This window comes from Sipha flava, unplaced genomic scaffold (assembly GCF_003268045.1).
Source record: "Sipha flava isolate LNK unplaced genomic scaffold, YSA_version1 289_pilon_pilon, whole genome shotgun sequence".
NCBI lineage: Eukaryota > Metazoa > Arthropoda > Insecta > Hemiptera > Aphididae > Sipha > Sipha flava.
In genome coordinates this window covers 533289-553601 of record NW_020272960.1, presented here as the reverse complement: position 1 = coordinate 553601, position 20313 = coordinate 533289, and the positions used below count along the sequence as shown (strand labels likewise).

Sequence of the window (20313 nt, the reverse complement as noted above, 5' to 3'; positions counted from 1 at the left end):
TACTCCTTATAGAATTACGGTGTTATTGTATAACTATTAATCAAGTAAATGTATACGTATAATAAGCGTACCAACCCGGGTCAGCCATAAATACATGTACTCGTATATAACTGAACACTACTGTAGACAGCGGTGAAACTATTATGGATGTATATGTTGAGTAAAACTTAAGAGAATCAAAAAAAAAAGTTATCGCTTGTGATATACATGCGTCTTGCATTTGAAATTCCATGTATCTGAGTGGTGAGATGCGACAAAAGTTGAGTGACGAATAGGACAGGTGTCTTTTATTAGACGGGTTAATAATTTAAATCAAAACACGAAAAAAATCGTTTAATCTGAAGAATAATTCTAAACCAATTAAAAATAAATAACCGAACGAGAATTTTACACGGTTTTATTATATTCATGCAATATTGACGCAACAACCGTTATGCTATTAGATTTAAATTCGTTTTCATATAACTGTTTGTGTAAATCATTTATATACCAAATTGAGTAAACGTATAAGTGAATAGCGACATTCTTATAATTTTTACTCGTGATACTGAGTTTGAAAGATGAGTACATTTTCTATATGTGTTAATTAATTTGATTGACTATCAATTATACGTTTGACAGTAATCAATAGAATTTTAAACCGATTTATACATTAATAATAACACTGTTTTTTTCAAAATTATTCTTTCCTCGAATATGTTCGCACCACTTTGGTCGATCTTAATATTGCTATTTCAATCCGTGAAATCATTTCGGTCTATCGGAAATCCGAACGTTTTATCATAATATTATTTTAAAATGTTAAAAATAAAATTTAACTAAAACCAAATGTAGAATACTAAAAATATTACGTTAAGTGTTTCGTCGACTACATACGGTGTCCGGGGCGACATTTGGACTAAAAATTAAAAATGTTCTGAATAATCGTCTTAAATTAAATCCATCTGATCGTCTTGGAATAAGTGGATATTCGGCGGGGCGTGTTAAGTGGTGCCGAACCGTGGCCGTGGCCGTAGCCTGACCACATTTTTAAAATGAGGCCGGGAATCAGAGTGATTTATGGTTTGCACTTTGCAATATTCTGACCTCGCGATTTTTTTCGCGAGGAATGCCGGACGGACTCTGTCAGCTCGGTACTTGTATGAAAGGAACGGAAATTTTCAAATGTGAATTACCTAAATTAAAATACATAATAAAATATTTTTCGGAACGGTGTTTGTCGATACATGTCTAACTAGTATGAATCATGCCTAATACTTGTAATGTGAGAGCACAAATTATTTTTATTTGCAAAGTAAAAATGTAGATTTGTGGCCGCTGAGGTGCTTGAGAGGCCGTTGTATTTTTATTTGGCCTGAGTAAAATTTTCGAAGCTCGACGCCACTGGGGGGGGCGTGTTTATATGTAGGCGGCGCTCTCGCGCGCCGTCGTCACATGGCTTCTTCGACACGTTGCACATTACGCCCGCAGTGACGCTCGACCGTCGCAATAGTGTAGAAGTTCTCAATACGTCTTCGTTGTTCGAATTTTTATTTCGTCACGTGGTCCAACCGAGCGGATAGTTATACATCATGGAGTCTATGAGGTATGGTGAACGTTAGAGTTTTAATTTTCCGTTGCTTGTTCAAGCGGCTAAGCAAAACTATATAACTAAAATCAACAGAGCAATATAATTACATTATTATGTATATCATCCTAATTTCAAGTCCATGAATCGAGGAACGGATCAGTGTTTCATTCCCGTCGTTATGTAAAACAAATGCGTTCATTCGATATTCTCGGTAAAGCCGTTTACGATATTAAGTGTTTTTAATATACTTTATATATATATATATATATATTTAAATTTGTGTATATGTTGTTCTCGAGGATTGGTCCGATCATTAAAAAGATGGATCTCGTGAGAATAATAATATCTGGTTGGTGTTGCATTCGAGAGGTCAGTTCTGAATTCAATTTTTCAAATCGAGAAAAACTGACGAATTATTACAGGCAACAGCAACATTTATGAGATTTTAATGTAATCAAATTTTTTTTCGTAGTAAATCAACAAAAAAGAATTGTAGGGACTTTCTCTGTATGAAAGCTTAAATCAATGTTTTCTAGAGATGATATTAATTTTGGAAATTAATTTTTTGTTTTTTGTCAGTTAAAGATATTTAAAATTCTCATGTTTTCTAAATGTTGTAAATTATCAATAAAAAAATTATTTAAAATGTAATACGATTTACCTCACATGATTTTCTTACATTAGTAGAAAATATTGAAAACTTTGAAATATTTGATAAAAATCTGCAAAAATATTTAAGTTAAAAATTTAAATACTTGAAAATTGAATACAAGATTTTTAATTAGCGACTATGATCGATAAAAAAAAAAATTAATATTTTTATAAAATGTTGTAAAATATTATTACAAGAAATAGAAAATAAAATCTTAATGAAATTCAATTAATTTTTTAGTCCAATTAATTTCATTGTAAACAAATATTAACCATGTGGACTTGATTCATCGACCGGATACTTATATAATTTTAACGGTTATTATATAATTAATTTAATAAAATTACATGATTTTTTTCTTTTTTTTTTAAAGTTAGTTTATCCTAACTGATAATAAAATTATTATTTACTTAAATCTATGCAATGATCTAAATTATTTTTAAACAACTGATCAACCTCTTTTTCTACATTCTGAACCGTATTTTGAAATCAATTATATATTTATTTCATATGATTAAGAATACTCAATTTATCTAAAAAATAATTATCCGTCCCTTTTTTATAATCAACTCCTATAACCTGATTTTCTAGAAATAAAATGTTCTGAAAATCTGGTTAAGAACCAGATGTACTTATGTAATTATCCATTTTTATTTGATCATTTGTTATTTATACTTCAATTCTTAGTAATAATAATTATAAGAAAAGAAAAACATGTATTCATAATTAATGTATTTCTACATAATATATATATAAATACTATATTTAATATATTATTATTAATAGGGCTCGGATTTTGAAGTATAATAAATAACAAAAAAAAGCACAAAATTATCTTAAAAAGCGAAAATTAAGAATATTTATTTTTAAAAAAAGCAAAAAAAAAAACATGACAAAAAATTAACACGAATTAACTATAAAACTGAATAAAAAAAATTAATTAAATCAAAAAAATTATTAACTTCCATGTATTTTGTAAGATTTGTAGCAGTGAAACTGTCTATATTATATGACAATTTTTTTATACATAAAAAACGAATGCTTTATATCCACAAAAAGTTATCGGTAAACACTTCATGCAAGAGGTTTCATTTAAATCTAACCTATGATAATTAATTTCGTTTGATTAAACGCCATCAGTATAATGTCCAGTAATTGTTTCAAACTTTTTTTTTTCAAAAGAATGTGATTTAATCTACCCGAAATTGCAGGTGCAATATCTTCATTAGCTTCATCTAACTACTTTTCTGCATCTAAGACAATATTTTTACATTTTGTAAATGATCTAATCGACTGTATATCGATAATCTATACGTTTGATAAATTTAACAACTAATAATAATCAAATATAACCATTTAGTCCGTATTCCAGGTTTTCAAATGTGTTATTAATTAAATATATATATTTTTTTTATTACTATAGTATAATAAATAATATTATGAAAATAATAAAAATAATATTATTGAGCGTTGATTATAGTTCATCGTGTATGGAATCACATTTCATGTTTATACATATTTTAGTTATGTTTTCTATGTTATAAATGTTAATAAGTTTTAAGTTTATATGACCATCATATTCATTATGTATTTATAATATCTATATAATTAATATCTATATATGTAACTTACTCTTAAGTATTTAAGTTCAAATGTACTATTAATCTTAATTAAATTATCCCACATTTTATGTAATCATGCCCTTGCGTCCATGAAATTAAATAAATACTTTAAAATTAATTTATTATATAACAATGTATCAGTGGCGTAGCCAAGGGTGGTGCTGAGAAGACTGCAACCCTTCCCGAAATAAAAAGAAAATTATATAAATTTAAATTTTTTCATATTCATCCAATGTTGTGCATTCATAAACAAATATTTGATATTTAACCTTCGATATGAATTCAGCTAACATTAGATGTTAGCCATCAGAATTTATCGATCAATAGATAAGCCATATAGTTTAATTACACACCAGTTAACATTTATATTGTTTTAAATACGTGGTATTGCTGTGATGATAAATGTTTAGGTATCTTTAATCATATTTTAATTACGATGAATTTCTCTTGTTATATTTTTTTTTCCGAGGAAAACAAACATAAATATTAATGTTTGCAACAAACAATAATCCGTCAGTAAATATTTGTAATTATATGTTTACCAATGAGTCTTGGGAATACCGTAATTATTATTTTATATTCTTCAAAGACATAGAAATAGTAACACGAAACAGAAACATAAGTCTTCCATTTAATTGTTGTCAAATTTCGATATCTGTAAATATTTTATTAGAAAGTTTAACGTTTTTTTCCACTAGAGAATCTTAATAATAAGATATTTCTGCTGTAATTATATTCGCAACTATCCACATAAAGCAAAATATGGAAAGTATATATTTTAATTTTTATGGTATAAGATACAACTGATATTATTTAGCTTCCTAATGCTATTTTATACAAACAAAATTATTATTAAATTAATTATTTGGACTCAGAAATGAATCAGAAAATATTTACCGATATTAATATTTAGGGCTCGGATTTTAAAGTAAATGCTTCTTTTTTTATACGAGTATATCAGAGAACTCTAACTTTTAAATATAAATTCTTTTTACATCTTTCTGTTTCCAAATAAACCAATTTATTTTTGCTTTTTCATTCTTTTTTTTGTATAAATGCTTTTTTTACTTTTTTATTTCTTTTTCAGATATTCCAACTTTGGATTTTTTATATGTTTATAATACTATAGTAATAAAAGAATTTATTTAATTAATAACAAATTTGAAAACCTAGAATACGGACTAAATGGTTGTATTTGATTATTATTGTTTTAGAATTAGTTGTTAAATTTATCAAACGTATAAATTATCGATATACAGACGGTTAGATCATTTACAAAATGTAAAAATATTGTCTTAGATGCAGAAAAGTAGTTAGATGAAGCTAATTGAGATATTGCACTTGCAATTTCGGGGAGATTAAATCGTATTCTTTTAAAAAACAAAGGCTGGAAACAATTACTGGACATTATACTGATGGCGTTTAATCAAACGAAATTAATTATCATAGGTTAGATTTAATTGAAACCTATTGCATGAAATGTGTAACGATAACTTCTGTGGATGTAAAGCATTCGTTTTCTATGTATAAAAAAATTCTGTCAGATAATATGGACAGTTTCACTACTGCAAATCTTACAAAATACATGGACGTTAATAATTTGTCTAATTTAATTAATTTTTTTTATTAATTTTTATAGGTAATTCATGTTAATTTTTGGTCATGTTTTTTTTTTTAAAATAAATTTTCTTAATTTTTGCTTTTTAAGATAATTTTGTGCTTTTTTTGTTATTTATTATACTTCAAAATCCGAGCCCTATTAATAATAATATATTATATATATTATTTATATATAAAAAGACATAAAATAAATAGACAATAACTGACAAGTATATTACAGACGTACTTATGCAATTATCGATTTTTATTTTATCGTTTGTTATTTATACTTGAATTCTTAGTAATAATATTAATAAGAAAAGAAAAAATGTATTCATAATTAATGTATTTCTATATAATATATATCATATATATTATTTATATATATACCTATGCAATAATTACCCCAAGTTAAAAAAATGTAAATAGCTTATGTAACGTAACTTATATAAATTTGAAACACCATTGATTATTACGGAAAACTGTTGACATTTATGGATGTAACTATTTTCTATTTCATGAATTATAAACATGATATATTTCTAATAAATTTAGAAAACTTGTTTTTATATTATTTATCTAATTTAAAACTTAATTATTTAGTCTTGAAATTGTATACGCTAGATTATTGCTATATAGCTATTGTATAAGCTAGAATTATTTATTTTATTTTAATTTTTTTCAACATAAGTTAAAAATTAATCCGAAAAATAATTAATTGCTTCATATTTTAATAAAATGCATTTTAATTCTGAATGCAATTGATACTTATTAAAAACTAGCTGAACTACCCGTCGTTGCCGGGTTTAAGTATATAAATGTATGTAACCTGCCAAGATTAAATTTTGTTAAATCTATTGAAATTTAAATTAATTAAGATTTTTGAAATAATATTTTATATATATTAATTTAGTTATTATCATAACCTATTCGATAAGTTATAGCTTACAACTACCTGAACCTCTCTACAGTTTGGTATTCTGTTGAGTACATATAGCATCTCACTTCTCCGAATATTTTACCTTTTGTCAATAAGTTCATGGTCTTTTTGACTTTTAACCGAAACACTCTTGCAATTATATCATGTTGATCATATGATCTTTGACCGGGAAGTAAGAGCTCTTTTATCTCGTCCCAGCGAGGATTACATGTATAAGTAATAAAAAGGTCAGGACGACCGTAATGTCTAACGTAGGTCATAGCATCTTGTGTTCTTTCGTGCATGTACCTTGGCCCACCAGTAAAAGTCTTTCAGTTTCAATTTTGGCGTATTCATCTACCAAATATTGACTGAAAAGAGAACGATAATTAACTAAATAGTTGTCTTCCCCTTCTCTGAACATTATTTTATATGAGTAAAAACTTGATGCAGAGACAGTTTTTTTAAGCGGTAACTTGGTTTTTGGATCGCGTTGTGGTATATTGATTGCATACCCATCATCCCCCCCAACAAAACATTAAAGGATACTGCAGTGCGTCGTATGCTCGATGTATTTCACAGATACGGTGAAGTGAGTTACTTCGGTTTTCGAGGATGATGTCTCTTCGATCAAACTGCTGATCTACTAATACTAAAGCAACTTAATTTGCCGTTGGTGCATTATACCTGCCTCTATGTTCTTCTGGTGGTTTTTTATCTGTATGTATTACAACTTTTAATGACTCTGAAGGAGGTATTTTATCGATGGTAAATTGTAATGATCAATTGTAAATTATGCGGTGGCATGCCTAGTAAATCCAATGAGTTTAAAAACTCTGTTGGATAATTTACAACTTCAGTAGCATCGCAAACTGTATCTAGATTTGTATGACACCAAGTTTTCTGGTAACAAATTTTGTATCTTGAGATTCAATTCGTTGATCTCCACATTTTTTGCTACTAAAATTGCTCTTTCTGCCAGCCACTCATGATTTGTGTATTGTCTGTGTACACTGGGACATATCTGGTCAATGAGAGCATCTTGCGAATAAATGATTGTGCAGAAATCGTTCGGTAATTTTATACATCCCGTTTCATCTGTAGTAACTTTCCCATCTCCAATATCTAACAATTGTTTTGAGAATCTTTTGCACGCAGCTATTTTTGATTGAATCGAAATCGAAGTATCGAAATCGTTTGCTATCTATCTTTATATATATTTCGACCATGAATTGTTGACAAAGCTTATGCATCGTAAAATAACTTAGTCCTGATCGCGTCTAATCATCAACCGATATGCATAATAATTTTTTGAACTAACATTCTTATTTATTTTGCACCTGTTGCGGGATATTTTTGTTTAATATTTATGCAATACCCGTAATTTACTACCAAAAATAAAATTAATAGTTTTTAAATAGTTTTTAATAGTTTTTTAATAATTTTTTAATAGTTTTATTTAATATAATTAATTTTCAATAGCGCAGTTATCGACCTGGTCAAAAAATATTAAACCGATTTCAACCCTTTAAATTCAAAATTTCGAAAAATCCTTTCTTAGCGCACGTCTACATCATAATAGCTATCTGTATGCCAAATTTCAGCCAGATCCGTCCAATGGTTTGAGCTGTACGTTGATAGCAGTCAATCAGCTTACTGTTTTATATATACAGATAATAAATATTTATTTACTTATAAAATTCATAATTTTGAAGTTTTTTTTACTAATTATTATGTAATTTATTTAAATTTGTTAAATTTCCTATTATTGTTGAATATTTTATGTTTTGTCTCATACTTTTTTAAAATGTGTGAATATTGTTGAGAATAATAATTATTATACCTATGAATGATTGTTCAGTTACGTTGATAGGTCGTTATATACATTTAAGTATCTACGAGTATCTAAAAACTAAATATTACTTATGAATTATGTATCTACAACTTTTAGAACGTAGAATTAATGAATTTAATAATTATTGTTCGCTGGGATTTTTTAGACAGATTTTTTAGTAGACACATATTTATTAAAATTTATAACACAAAATCACAAATAATATTACATGGCATGACGTATCAGATAATACATGCATGAAATTGACTAACAACCCTCAGGTTTTAACGGTATAATATCAATTTGCATCATAGTTTTTTTTTCAACTCTATTAGTACACGATAATCGCTCTGTTTGTCGAGATTTTTTAAATTAAATATCCAAACCGGTAATAATTGGACAGACAATCATTCACCACAGGGACAAAAAACAATTATAATTCGTTACTAGGGCATGGATCTCATCTGGTCCAACGACTATAAACGATTTTTCTTACCGAATTATTCTCGTCAGTGTTTGGGCACCCGAAGAAAACGATGTTGAAATGTCATCATTCTTCCGATGTTGTGGTGTTAACGGACAAACTCAATTTAATCCGCCGACACAGTCTTTGTAGTAATTCCCGGCCCCGCGTACACAACTTCCCCTAGTGTCTTTTGTGTCCGTGTTTTTTCGCATCTCTTATACACGGAAAACCACAACAAATATATATATATATATTAATAACAATAAAATAAGGGAGAAAAATACATATCTACTTAGGCCTCTCGTCATTGACGTCAACAACGCATCTTTTTATTTATTTATTTATTTTTTGTGCCTTTTGTCATTTGTGGCAATGAGCTCGACAATAGAAAGGCTTATCTTTCTGGAGAAAATATTACGCGGTACCGGTGATAAGAAGGCGGAGGGTGTATAGAATGTCGACGAAATAACGAAATAAATTCTTGGTTTACGGTTCTTTTGTACCTTAAACAGACTCGAAATCACCGGGGTGGAAAACATATTAACACATTTTGGTTGAGCAGATAGATTTTAAAAATACCACTTAGCAGTCCAAATGTAATTTAAGTAAAACGTTGTGCGTACAAGTTGTATATAGGATTTTCACAAGCTTTATCACTGTACCGAAACGAAAAATATTAATTAAAGATTAATACATGCGTTATGATTTCGGATGATCACCAATTTGCATGTATATTGAAAAATTAAAAAATATTCAATGATTATTTGTAATCAATTTTTAATATTTAACCCTTGTTGCATTTATCTAAAATTTACATGGGTCTAGCTGATCTATTTTTGATATGAATTTCTAAATCAGTATATATGATGTGAGTGATATATCGATTTTACAAGAATTATATGGGTCTTTTTACCCATATTTATTAATCATAAAATTTAGAAATATTTGTGTATCTTAAATAAGACAAGTTTAAGCATTTCGCTTTTAATAATGTATAAATTGCTCCAAACTTGTTAGTTATATTATTTTTAATAATATGTAACATAATATGTCAAATATATAATTAACGTATATTATATTTACGTTTTATTTTTAGTGCACATTTATATTATAAAAATAATATCAATTAGTTACAAGCTGATTGTTACGTATAAATATCATCAGTTTAAGAACTTAATGCACTTTTAAGCGTTTTAATTGCGCCTATAAATATTTACAGAAATAAGTATGAACATTATACGTATAAGTATATATAACATATGATCATAATATATCGTCATTGTAATGCCATTCAAACATTTCACCGTGTATTTTATATGCTTCGTTAAAAGCAGACCGTTGTGATTCGCATTTGGTCTTTTCATGCGACAGTAATATGAAAAAAAAAAAAACGTATTGAACGGTGTTCAATAATTTTTTATTCTCAGTCCTAGTATAAACGAAAAATGAATATAAATTGTACCTATTGAGATTTGCATTTACTAATTTTAGAAAAAAAAAAAGGATAAAAAAATAAATATAAGGTCATAAATTCTTTTAAACACATAAATCTATACCTAGAAGAAGTGTTCGTTATTATAGTATTATATTTCTTTTAGTTTTATTTCGAAAAAAAATGTTTGATGAGTTCTAAAACATAATATTATTAAGTTTTTACTATTCATTTAAACATATTGGTTTGTTTACTAATGCTACAGTACTCTGAGCAATTTACGGAGATATATATATATATATATATATATAGCAATCAATGGTTTACTGAAAACAAATTGACTCTTTCTATATTATAAAAATGTACTCCACGTATATAATAATTAATTAAAGTTTGATAAATATTTTTTTTTTATTTAATTATAAGTGATTACAGTAATTATTTAGGCAGTAACCGAATTTTGTCCCGGGCTGTTGAAAATTTCTGAATTCCGTCTGGGGGGGGGGGGAGGTGGCAAAAACTAGGACCGGATTCCGTACCGGTAGTGGAGCAGCTACCACCTAATTCCATCCCGGTACTACAGAGTAAAGGGCTCGTGTGCGATAATTATTTTGGGCCCTTTCCATGATTAATTTTATATTGCTTTTATATTTTATGTATTTTATATTTCTGTTGCTGTACTGACCTAATATTTTACATTATAAATACAGTGAGTAAATTCCTGTGCGATGAGTTCAATATTTTTGTGTAAAGCAATACAATTTAAAGTCTGTTTATTCAGACGGATGTTATACTTAATAACACACATTTCTATGGTTTATGAACTTAAATTTGTTGATTTGTTTATTGCATTTGCGCATGCGCAATGCAACTTTTTTTCTTAAATGGCAACCCCCACTTTTGAGCGCACATTTTTTTCCTTATTTTTTATGGTTTTTGGTGGTTCAACTAACTTTACAAGTTCAAAATTGATTGAATTATAGTGATTTAACAAAAACCGTTAGATATTTAAAAATATACAATAAAGTTCGATACGAAAATTATTTAAAGTAGGTGATATGAAGACGAAAATTCGGAGTTTTGATTGTAATTTTATAAAATGTTTATAAAGTCTCTATAAAATTTTTATATTAAAAAATTATTAAGAAAAAAAAACACATCAAACATTCCTTGTTTCACTCAGAATATAAAATATATTTTTAAACATGCTAGCAAAGCTGCCAGTCCTAAGCCTGGAGAAAATGTTAAGGGAAATATTACTGGTGCGCTATAATTATCAAGAAATCTTAGTTATAATAATTACTAGCATCGTTATAGTAGTAGTAGACATGGAATTGAATTTGGACGTAGTTGCTCCACCCATGGGATAAAATTTGGACTCCGGTTTTCACCCTGTTGGGGTGAATGGGGGCCGGGACGGAATTCAGTATCAGCTATTATTTATACTTTAGGAATTAAGTATCATAATTTTGTAAATTGTTACTTTAATCAGTTGTTTAATTATAATGGTATAATTATAATATATAACTAACAATTTTCATTTTATTTAATTCTTCAAACTAGTTTATATTATTTTTAAATTCTTTCCTGAAATAAGTATTTTATTTTAATATTTGTTTTTCTTTACTATATATAACGTACAGTAAGATATTATAATTAGTAGGGGCCGAATTTTTAAGCAAATGCATATACTTCTACAATTCACCTAGAATAATTTTGATTATAAATGTCGACGTTTCGTAATGTATAGAGTCTAGGAATAATTTTTTTTTTTTTGCTTTTTTTTTGCATATTTGAATGAAAATGCATATTTATTGCATATTTTTTGAAAGTTACATAAATTTTATTGTTGATTTGATAATATTTATAATTGTGCCAAATTTTATATCACATATTCATGTTATATTCTATAGTGAAATCCGAACAACGTAATAGCACCGGTGACATTATATAGGTTACGAGACGTTCGGGACCGTTAAAATATGTACCTACGTGTATTTTTCTTGCTAGCCGGGAATTTGTTCTGTTCATTCAAAGACTCCCCACGAGAATAGAATAATTTCGGATATCAGGTGGTTCAGTCTGTCGTAATTCACAGTACCATAAGACTTAACGCTTTATTTATTATACTATAATGAGTAGAAGCCATTGTTATTTAGATAATTTTTGTATCATAAATAAAAACATAAATATTCATGTACTAGATTATGAGACCAAGCATAAAATGCGTTCTTACACAGTTATGTTATTATTGTATTAAGTTACTCTACCTTCAAGCTTAAATCTAATTTTTAACGAAATTATTTGCCATAGTATCTAGTATAAATAAAATGTTAGCGTAGGTAAATTAAGATAAAATTACATTTAGTATTGTTAAGTTTGTACTGCACTACCCTAGCCAAGATCAAAAATAACATATAATTATCCATTTTAAACAGTTTAGTATGTGTAATGTTGTTTTGATATTAAAAATGTACGCTTTCCGAATTATTTGCAACTGTTGGTATTTTACTGTATGAAATTTTTAATCATTCAGTATTGTATTTTTATGGAAATTCGTAAAATCTTAATTAGAAAGCAAATCCAAAGTACTAAATTTAGATACTGGATTATACTTCTAATGTGAAACAATTAAAAAAAGTTCTTACTTAGACAAGTGTCCAAAGCTAATTATGTATCACCCTGCATATTCTTTATACATTAAAAGAAAAAAAAAAAATTAAATATTTTTCACTGTATGTTTAATTTTAAGGAATTCGACTTTGAATTTTTAATTCACCCGTATCTGTATGTATATACAGTTATAGAGAATATAGTTTTTAGTATAATTATTTTTGGGAATTTATCGATTCCGCCGAAGATTTATGTAGGTATATAAGAATATAACATACATAATATAATATTGTGCATATAAATAGTATATATAATTTAATGTATACATAGTGATGTTACATGGATATATATTTTCGGCGCAATCGATAGGTTTATTACAGATAAAAAGATCTTTTCAGCGGTGTCGATATACGCCCTAATTTTTATTTGAAATATTCTTACATAAGTTTATTTGTTATTTGAAATAACCCAATAGTTTATATTATCATCAAATCCGAGTAAAGTTGCAACTGACGTGGAATTACTTCACGTATATTTTCATGGAATACAGAAAACTACCGTAATTAGGCATTTATCATATACTTTTATACTACATTATTTATATCACGGCGTGTAAGTTATTTATTTCTCATTAGTAACAGTTAATTTTTGAAGAGTTTTCATTTTAAGTAACATTAAAAATTCATAACATATTTTCGATAAAGGATATTAGGCGAAGAGAGACGAATGGGTTCTATTTTTAATCAATAATTTGACCAAATCACATTAATATTCTTAGAAATTGTAATATTTTGACAGTGAATAATGAATAAGTTTTTGTTTGAAGATTCGGTGGATTGGAAGAGAACAGACATTTAGAATAAAAGTTTTGACATCAGTGTGTATTAAAAACTTTGTACTTCATAATAAAAGGGTGACCAAAGAAAGAACCGGAAAACAATGAGTACGTCCGTCCTCAATATTTGTATATATGCATCAGTTCAATAATATAAAATCTTCGATTTTGTTGGGGTTATCGTTTCTAGAATAATTTTCAAATACAAACCGTATTGTATTCAGAATTCTTACAAATTATTTGCAATTTGTTAAAATCTCAATAATATAATTATTGTTTCCAAGTAAAAACGAATAGATGTGATTCTTATGTAATTGAAATATTTATGTGAAATTCTATAATTTTAAATAAAAGGTGTGTTTTGTTATTGTCATAATATATTAAATACTATTGATGATAGTTTTTTAAGATTCACCACGTTCTACTTCAAAAGCATAAATTGTATCTTAAATGTGTGTATGTGTGTGTTTGTATATATGTATACCTTGTGCCAGTAATTAGTTTATATTCGTGCTTTCATTTACTAATTAAATTAATGCTTAGCTTCAATTGAAAATAATAATTACATTATGCGTTGTCTTCCTTCAATTTATTACAAGTATTAATAATTAAATTTGTTCATCAGTATAATTATTAACTTGATTTCATTTTGTATTAAATTAGTAACATATATATATAAATCTATAATGGTTACCTGTAACATAATAATATATTATTGGTAATTTTTTTGATTAAAAATATGATACCAAATTATTAAAAGTGAATAGTAAAAAAGCCTCGGGAATTAGTAATCAATTTTACTTTAAGATTTTATTTTTGGGTTTAGCAAATAACTGACAGTGAAAAAAGTATATCATTATAACATAATAATAGTATTATAGATGATTTTTGTTTTGAAGCTAATGAGTTTTATCCGATTTTTCTTTTTCGATACACATGCGATTCATATGGTAATTGGCTTTTATTGGCCATAAATAGCGACGAGAGAAAAAGAAAAAAAACGATACGAAACAAGTCAAATAATGTTATTTCAAGGTAGTAAAGAGGCAAATAAAAAACCCTTGAATGCACCCCGTTTTGTGTTTTTTTTAAAACTGTATGATTCTATTGTGAAAATAATAACCTTAATAATGACATTTTTATTCTATCATTTAGCCATTATTACATAATTTGAAATTCAATTTTTACTTATTATTTCCAATTTGTGCTGTCAATGTTTCTATACACATCCTTTATGGCATAAGCCATTTGCTTCTTTTATTTGCACTATTTTAATACCTACCTTAACGGTTCTTATTTAATTTTTTTTGTCACCTATCAACATGATCATTCATTGCATATTAAGCAACACGTGATAGTTTTTTTACCGTATTTTCGATAATTATATATTACTGTCTTATATTGTTATTATTATGTTATATTATGTTATTTTACTGTACAACGTTGCTGAACTGTTTGTACCTTTATGTTGTGGTCACAATATGTTGTTTTATGGGTAATATTATAAAGTCATATCATAGTTTTATAAATTGAAAGTTTTATGATTTTCGCAGTTTAAATCTCAAAATGTATTTAACGGACATTTTGTCAAACTAAGTCTTTATGCTTGGCCAAGATTATCGTTTGCCTTGGAAGAGGATTCACTGAGGATTACGACTAAACTATATCGTAAACTCTCTTGTAGAATAATAACCAACTTCAGAACAGGTCTAAAAAAGTAGACCATTTTAGCGAAAAGTTTTTAGTAGATAGTCGACATGATGCGTGAGGTATTTTGTTTTAATGGTAAAAAGTGTTATACATACTAAGGGTATATATATTTATGTAGGTACATATTTACATACTATAAATTCCTAATTTACTTTAAACCGAAAATAGGTTTTATATTTCAAAAAATCGTATCATTAGAGAAGGTGAATGATGTTTTTTTGTTTATTTTTGAAGTATGTCTACATACCAAACTTGATGGTCAGCTAATTATTAGGCGTCGGTTGTGAAAACGGTAACATGAGTAAAATTACAGAGTTGACCATGGATCGTAAATATATGTAGGATAATTATTGGATGAAACCGTACCTTCTTTATTGAGTGAAATCTTTTTCGTAAAATAATTTTTCAAATTAAGTAACTCTTATTTATCTAACTAATGTCTAAAGATAAAATATTTGGATATTTATTACGTAATATTATACATTTTTAGACAAACCATTAACGTATAACAACTATACATTTTTATTTAATCATATATTTACAGTTTAACTTCTCACTTTTTTTTTTTGAAGAATTTGACATAGACAAATAAATAAATAAACAATTGAATAAACGAATAAACAATGTCACGTGAATTCTTTTTTCTAGCAGCTGTGTTAATCGTTCCAACAGGTATTTGGTTCTAATTTGGTACATAATCTTATGTGATATTAGACGAACCGATGTTCTATGATGTAACTATGCATGTATTCAAAAAAGTTTCTAACTGTACATAAAAAACTGTCAAATTGTCATAAAATTAAGTCGTCGTGGGGATTAGCCGAATGTTTCTGATTGTTCTCATGTGAGACCCAATAATCGTTAACACACGTTTGTCGTCTATATTCTTTATTTTTGACTGCAACTTGTTTGCGCACAATTCATAATTTTTACCTAAAAAATCGAAACTCGTTTGCCCACACGAAAATAATTATATTTTTGTCATTCTTGTATCGGCTAGTTGCGCGGTATAAAACCCGGTGTATATTATCGGCCTTATCGTGGTTTACGACTATTATAGTGTAATACAAACGATTCAAAATTTAATCCTATGTTATGGGTAGGATATCCAAAAGACGAACCTCACACTACAAATGGTGTAGAAGCATTTCATAGACATTTTAACCAACAATTTTACACTCCACATCCCCACATACACCAGGTAATAAGTGTAATTCTTAAAATACAAAGCGAAACAGAATTAAAAATAACATCAATCAACAAAAATATAAATAATTATCGCTGTAAGGAGTCAATAGAATCAGTTCAACATCACATAAACTTATGGACAAAATATACATTTGGTGAAATAGACAAAATTAAATACATTCAAATAATAGGAAACTTTTATTGCAAAAATAATAGACACGTAAATATTATCCTATACGTGTATATACCAATCATATTATATTAAAATTAAAATTAACATGCATTTTTAACTTGAACAAGTATTAGGTATTATTTATTACAATTATTAATAAGCAATTAACATACATTTTTAACCACACCTTTGAATACATTCATAATAGACAGTCCTAAGTCTGTTAAGGGGGAAGGATAACGTATGTAAGTACTTTAATAATAAAGAAATATTATTATGCAAGGTATTAAACTATTTAAGTCTAAAAAGGTAACTGTGCGCAAACCATGTGTATGATTACGACTCGACTGTTCCCAAACGAGTGGTAGTTTTGTGCCCAAATAATTTGTCTTTTTGGTATTTGTGCGCAAACCAGTACCGCCCTTATTTTTACGGTTCTTGTGCAACCCGACCGAACCGGTTGCTGTCACCGTTGGAATGTTTCTGTCCTATTCGCAACGTTGTAAGTCAACTAAAGACGACCGGCTGACTTGATTGCAATGTGATTTGAGGACTGTATTTATGACGGAGGACTAGTTTATAGGTTATAAATTAATATAAGACTTTGTGGTTTTAGATTTTAACTTACGGTTTCATGCGTATTGATTAAAAATTAGGCATTGAATTTAGATGGCTTTTATCAGACAGCTCATATGTTTAACCTCCTGTTGTTTTCGAAGAGAAATGACGATGAATGATTTATGTAAGCACACAACCATACAAACCCATATTTTAAATTTCGTAGAATGCCGCTGTTGAGTGTTATAATACATTTATCCATTAACCGCAGAATTCTGGTAAGATTAAAACAGTTTTTAAAATTGTACAAATTGTTTGTATCTTATGTTTTTGGTATTAAATATTTATTTTATGTCGAGGCTATATCAATAAATGAGGTATTTACATATTTTAATTTTCATGTATCTACGTATAAAATCATTTATAGCATAGAGTACGTTTCCGTTGCTGACGTTGAATTTTAGTTTGAAGTTTTACTTAAATTTAATTATCGTCTGTCAAAGTTTGCCTGCTCCATTAATCAGAATTACTGCTTCATTCTTCTTTCCTAAAAGGTTTTCTACTAATGTAATACGAAAACATTTCATTATAGTAATCTCATTCAGTTCAATAGTTGTTTTAGTTTATGTTTGGTATTATTTTACTGGAACTCTGCAAACACATATCTTTTAACTGATTATGTGGCAATAAAATGCACGATTAAAATATTGTATCCATAATATGGATGCACAAATTTTGTGTTCTAGAATATTTTAAAAATTTAAAAATTAGTAATAATCGACCAAGATTAATAATATTTTATTCTTCTTTTGGATTGTATAAATCTTGCCACTTAACAATTCAAATGCAAATGCATTATAAAACGTTGTGCGCTACATTCTTGACGTTAATATTAAAACAATAATATATGAACAAGTTTAAAATTTGATACTACCAGTTTATTATTTAGTTCGCAAAACGTTGAATTTTGTTGGGAAAATTGTTTGGTTTTTCATAATTATAATGTTAATAAATATTTACTGAATTTGGGCATTGTCACTATGATCTTATAATAAACACCATTGACGCACGAAACAATGCACGTGTTCAGTAATTGAAGATAAAATATGATTTTAACAATATGATGCGCAAACCACGTAATTATAATAATAGTAATAATAATAATAACGTTAGGAATGATATATAGTAACGTTTTCAAATGTGCTTCAATCATGTTGCAGTACAATAATTATAATTGTTCACATAGTGTCATCGTACTTGTGGGAGTGGTTAGCTTAAGAGATATCGCATTGATAGTGAGTAAAAGCAATGGTTTGCTGGTAAGAAAAAAGGGTAGCGGTGTCGTATACTATCTACGCCAGTGGTTTTCAAACTTTTTTTGTCCGCGGAGCTCTTATGCTTTCAAAAAAATCTACGGAGCCCCGAAAATCAGGAATTTACATTCAAGACAACGATAAGTATTAATATTCCGTACTTAGAAAAACGCACAGTTCAAAATTTCATTTTTTTTTAAAGTTCGGATTTTGTCATTTACCGTGAAAACTTTGGTCGTTTTACGTTGTGTTGTTAGATTTACTCCGTTTAATTTTGTGAAAATACCAGCCAAGTTATGAAGTCATGATAACCAAATTTTATCGGAAGTCTTACTTGTGAATAGAATTGGTGTCACTAAAACATATTACTCGTTGCGCAATTCAGGTAATCGTACCAGCGTTTTTTCTCGACAACTAAGAAATACGATAATATTTAAATTTAGATAATCAATACATGCCCACGGAGCCCCTAGACATCTTCCGCGGAGCCCTAGGGTTCCGTGGAGCATAGTTTGAGAACCGCTGATCTACGCAATAAATGTTATCTTTGAGTTTGCTATCTACGCATAAATTATGTCGTATAATTATATAAGAAAATCTTCGTTTTAAATCAGAGCACTTTATAAATAAATGAAGATTGTCAATGAATGTTTACAATTAAAGTTGAAAAGTATTTTTCATATTATTAAAAAATGTTTCGAACATAATATTGTACTTATGGAGCGCACCATTCTTCTTTAAGCTGCCTTCCCAGAAAATTAGTGTCACTATGCGATTTTATACTATATTTCAGCTCTACTATCTGGCATAAACTTAATCCGCTAATACATTTTCCATTAATATCGACATAGGTGAAAAACGGATTTTTTTTTTTACGAATTGACTTATAAGTTTGACAACCACGTGTTTCACAACGTATCTGCCATCGGAATTTTGTTTGCGGCTATTTTTATAATATTCTTTGAGAACACCAACACACACTTCATAGTTAATATTATTGATTTTTTTCACAAAATTCTTGTTTAAGGTAATGTACCTTTTTGTTTTAAAAAATTCACACAAGTATCATCAGTATAAATAATATGGATATATAGATTACCAATTGAACTCATTTTAAATACAAATACAAATGACAAACGCACACCACGAATAGTTTACAGACACAACTAATTGTTGAAAACCCATGGTTATACCCTTGTAGAATGTAGATCAATATTATTACGATTGTATAGATAACATCAAACGATGAATAGTATTTGTAGATAGATAGCATACGAAATTGCTAGCGAAAAAAAGTTTGGAAAAATGTTGTGAAATTAGGAAATTAAAAAATAAAAAGGCATTTGATAGATATTCATTAGCACATGACCGATCTCCGAGTAAGTTTAAATCTGTTTAGCTTTTTACGGGATATAACAATGCTGTTTTGATGTTGAAGAAGCGGTTAGGTACATTTCCAAAGCGAACGTTACTCTTTGGTCTCTGCGCACCGGATCTCCCGTAAGACGCGTACACATCTCCTCCGATCCTACGCACTTCGTTATGATACACGTCGCATGGAAGTGAAATTTAATTTTAAAACCAGACTGGTCTGGTCGATATTGTCCACGTGTCATCTAACACGGGAACCCGGATTCCGTGTTTTATTTTTTTATTCCGCTGTTTTTCTTCTACCCGCTCTCCGCACGCCGACCGTACTACTGCTTGCACCGCAGCAGTCGTGTCTTTCGTGGTTTTTACAGCTCACTGTTCGGCGTATTTCTCCGTTCAATTACCGTCTGCGTATATATCATTCGGACATCGACTCCGGCGGTATATAAATTCACCGCC

The 20313-nt window shown here is 28.2% G+C and overlaps 1 protein-coding gene across 1 annotated transcript in view; it reads left to right on the top strand.

Moving 5' to 3' along the window:
- Positions 1–1479: 1479 nt before the first annotated feature.
- The window catches only part of LOC112685731 (lachesin-like), a 149986-nt gene continuing 131152 nt past the window's right edge, over positions 1480–20313 (top strand). Inside the window, exon 1 of the mRNA XM_025557696.1 lies at positions 1480–1585. The gene's annotated coding sequence lies outside the window, so the exon portion shown is untranslated. The remainder of the gene's footprint in view (positions 1586–20313) is intronic.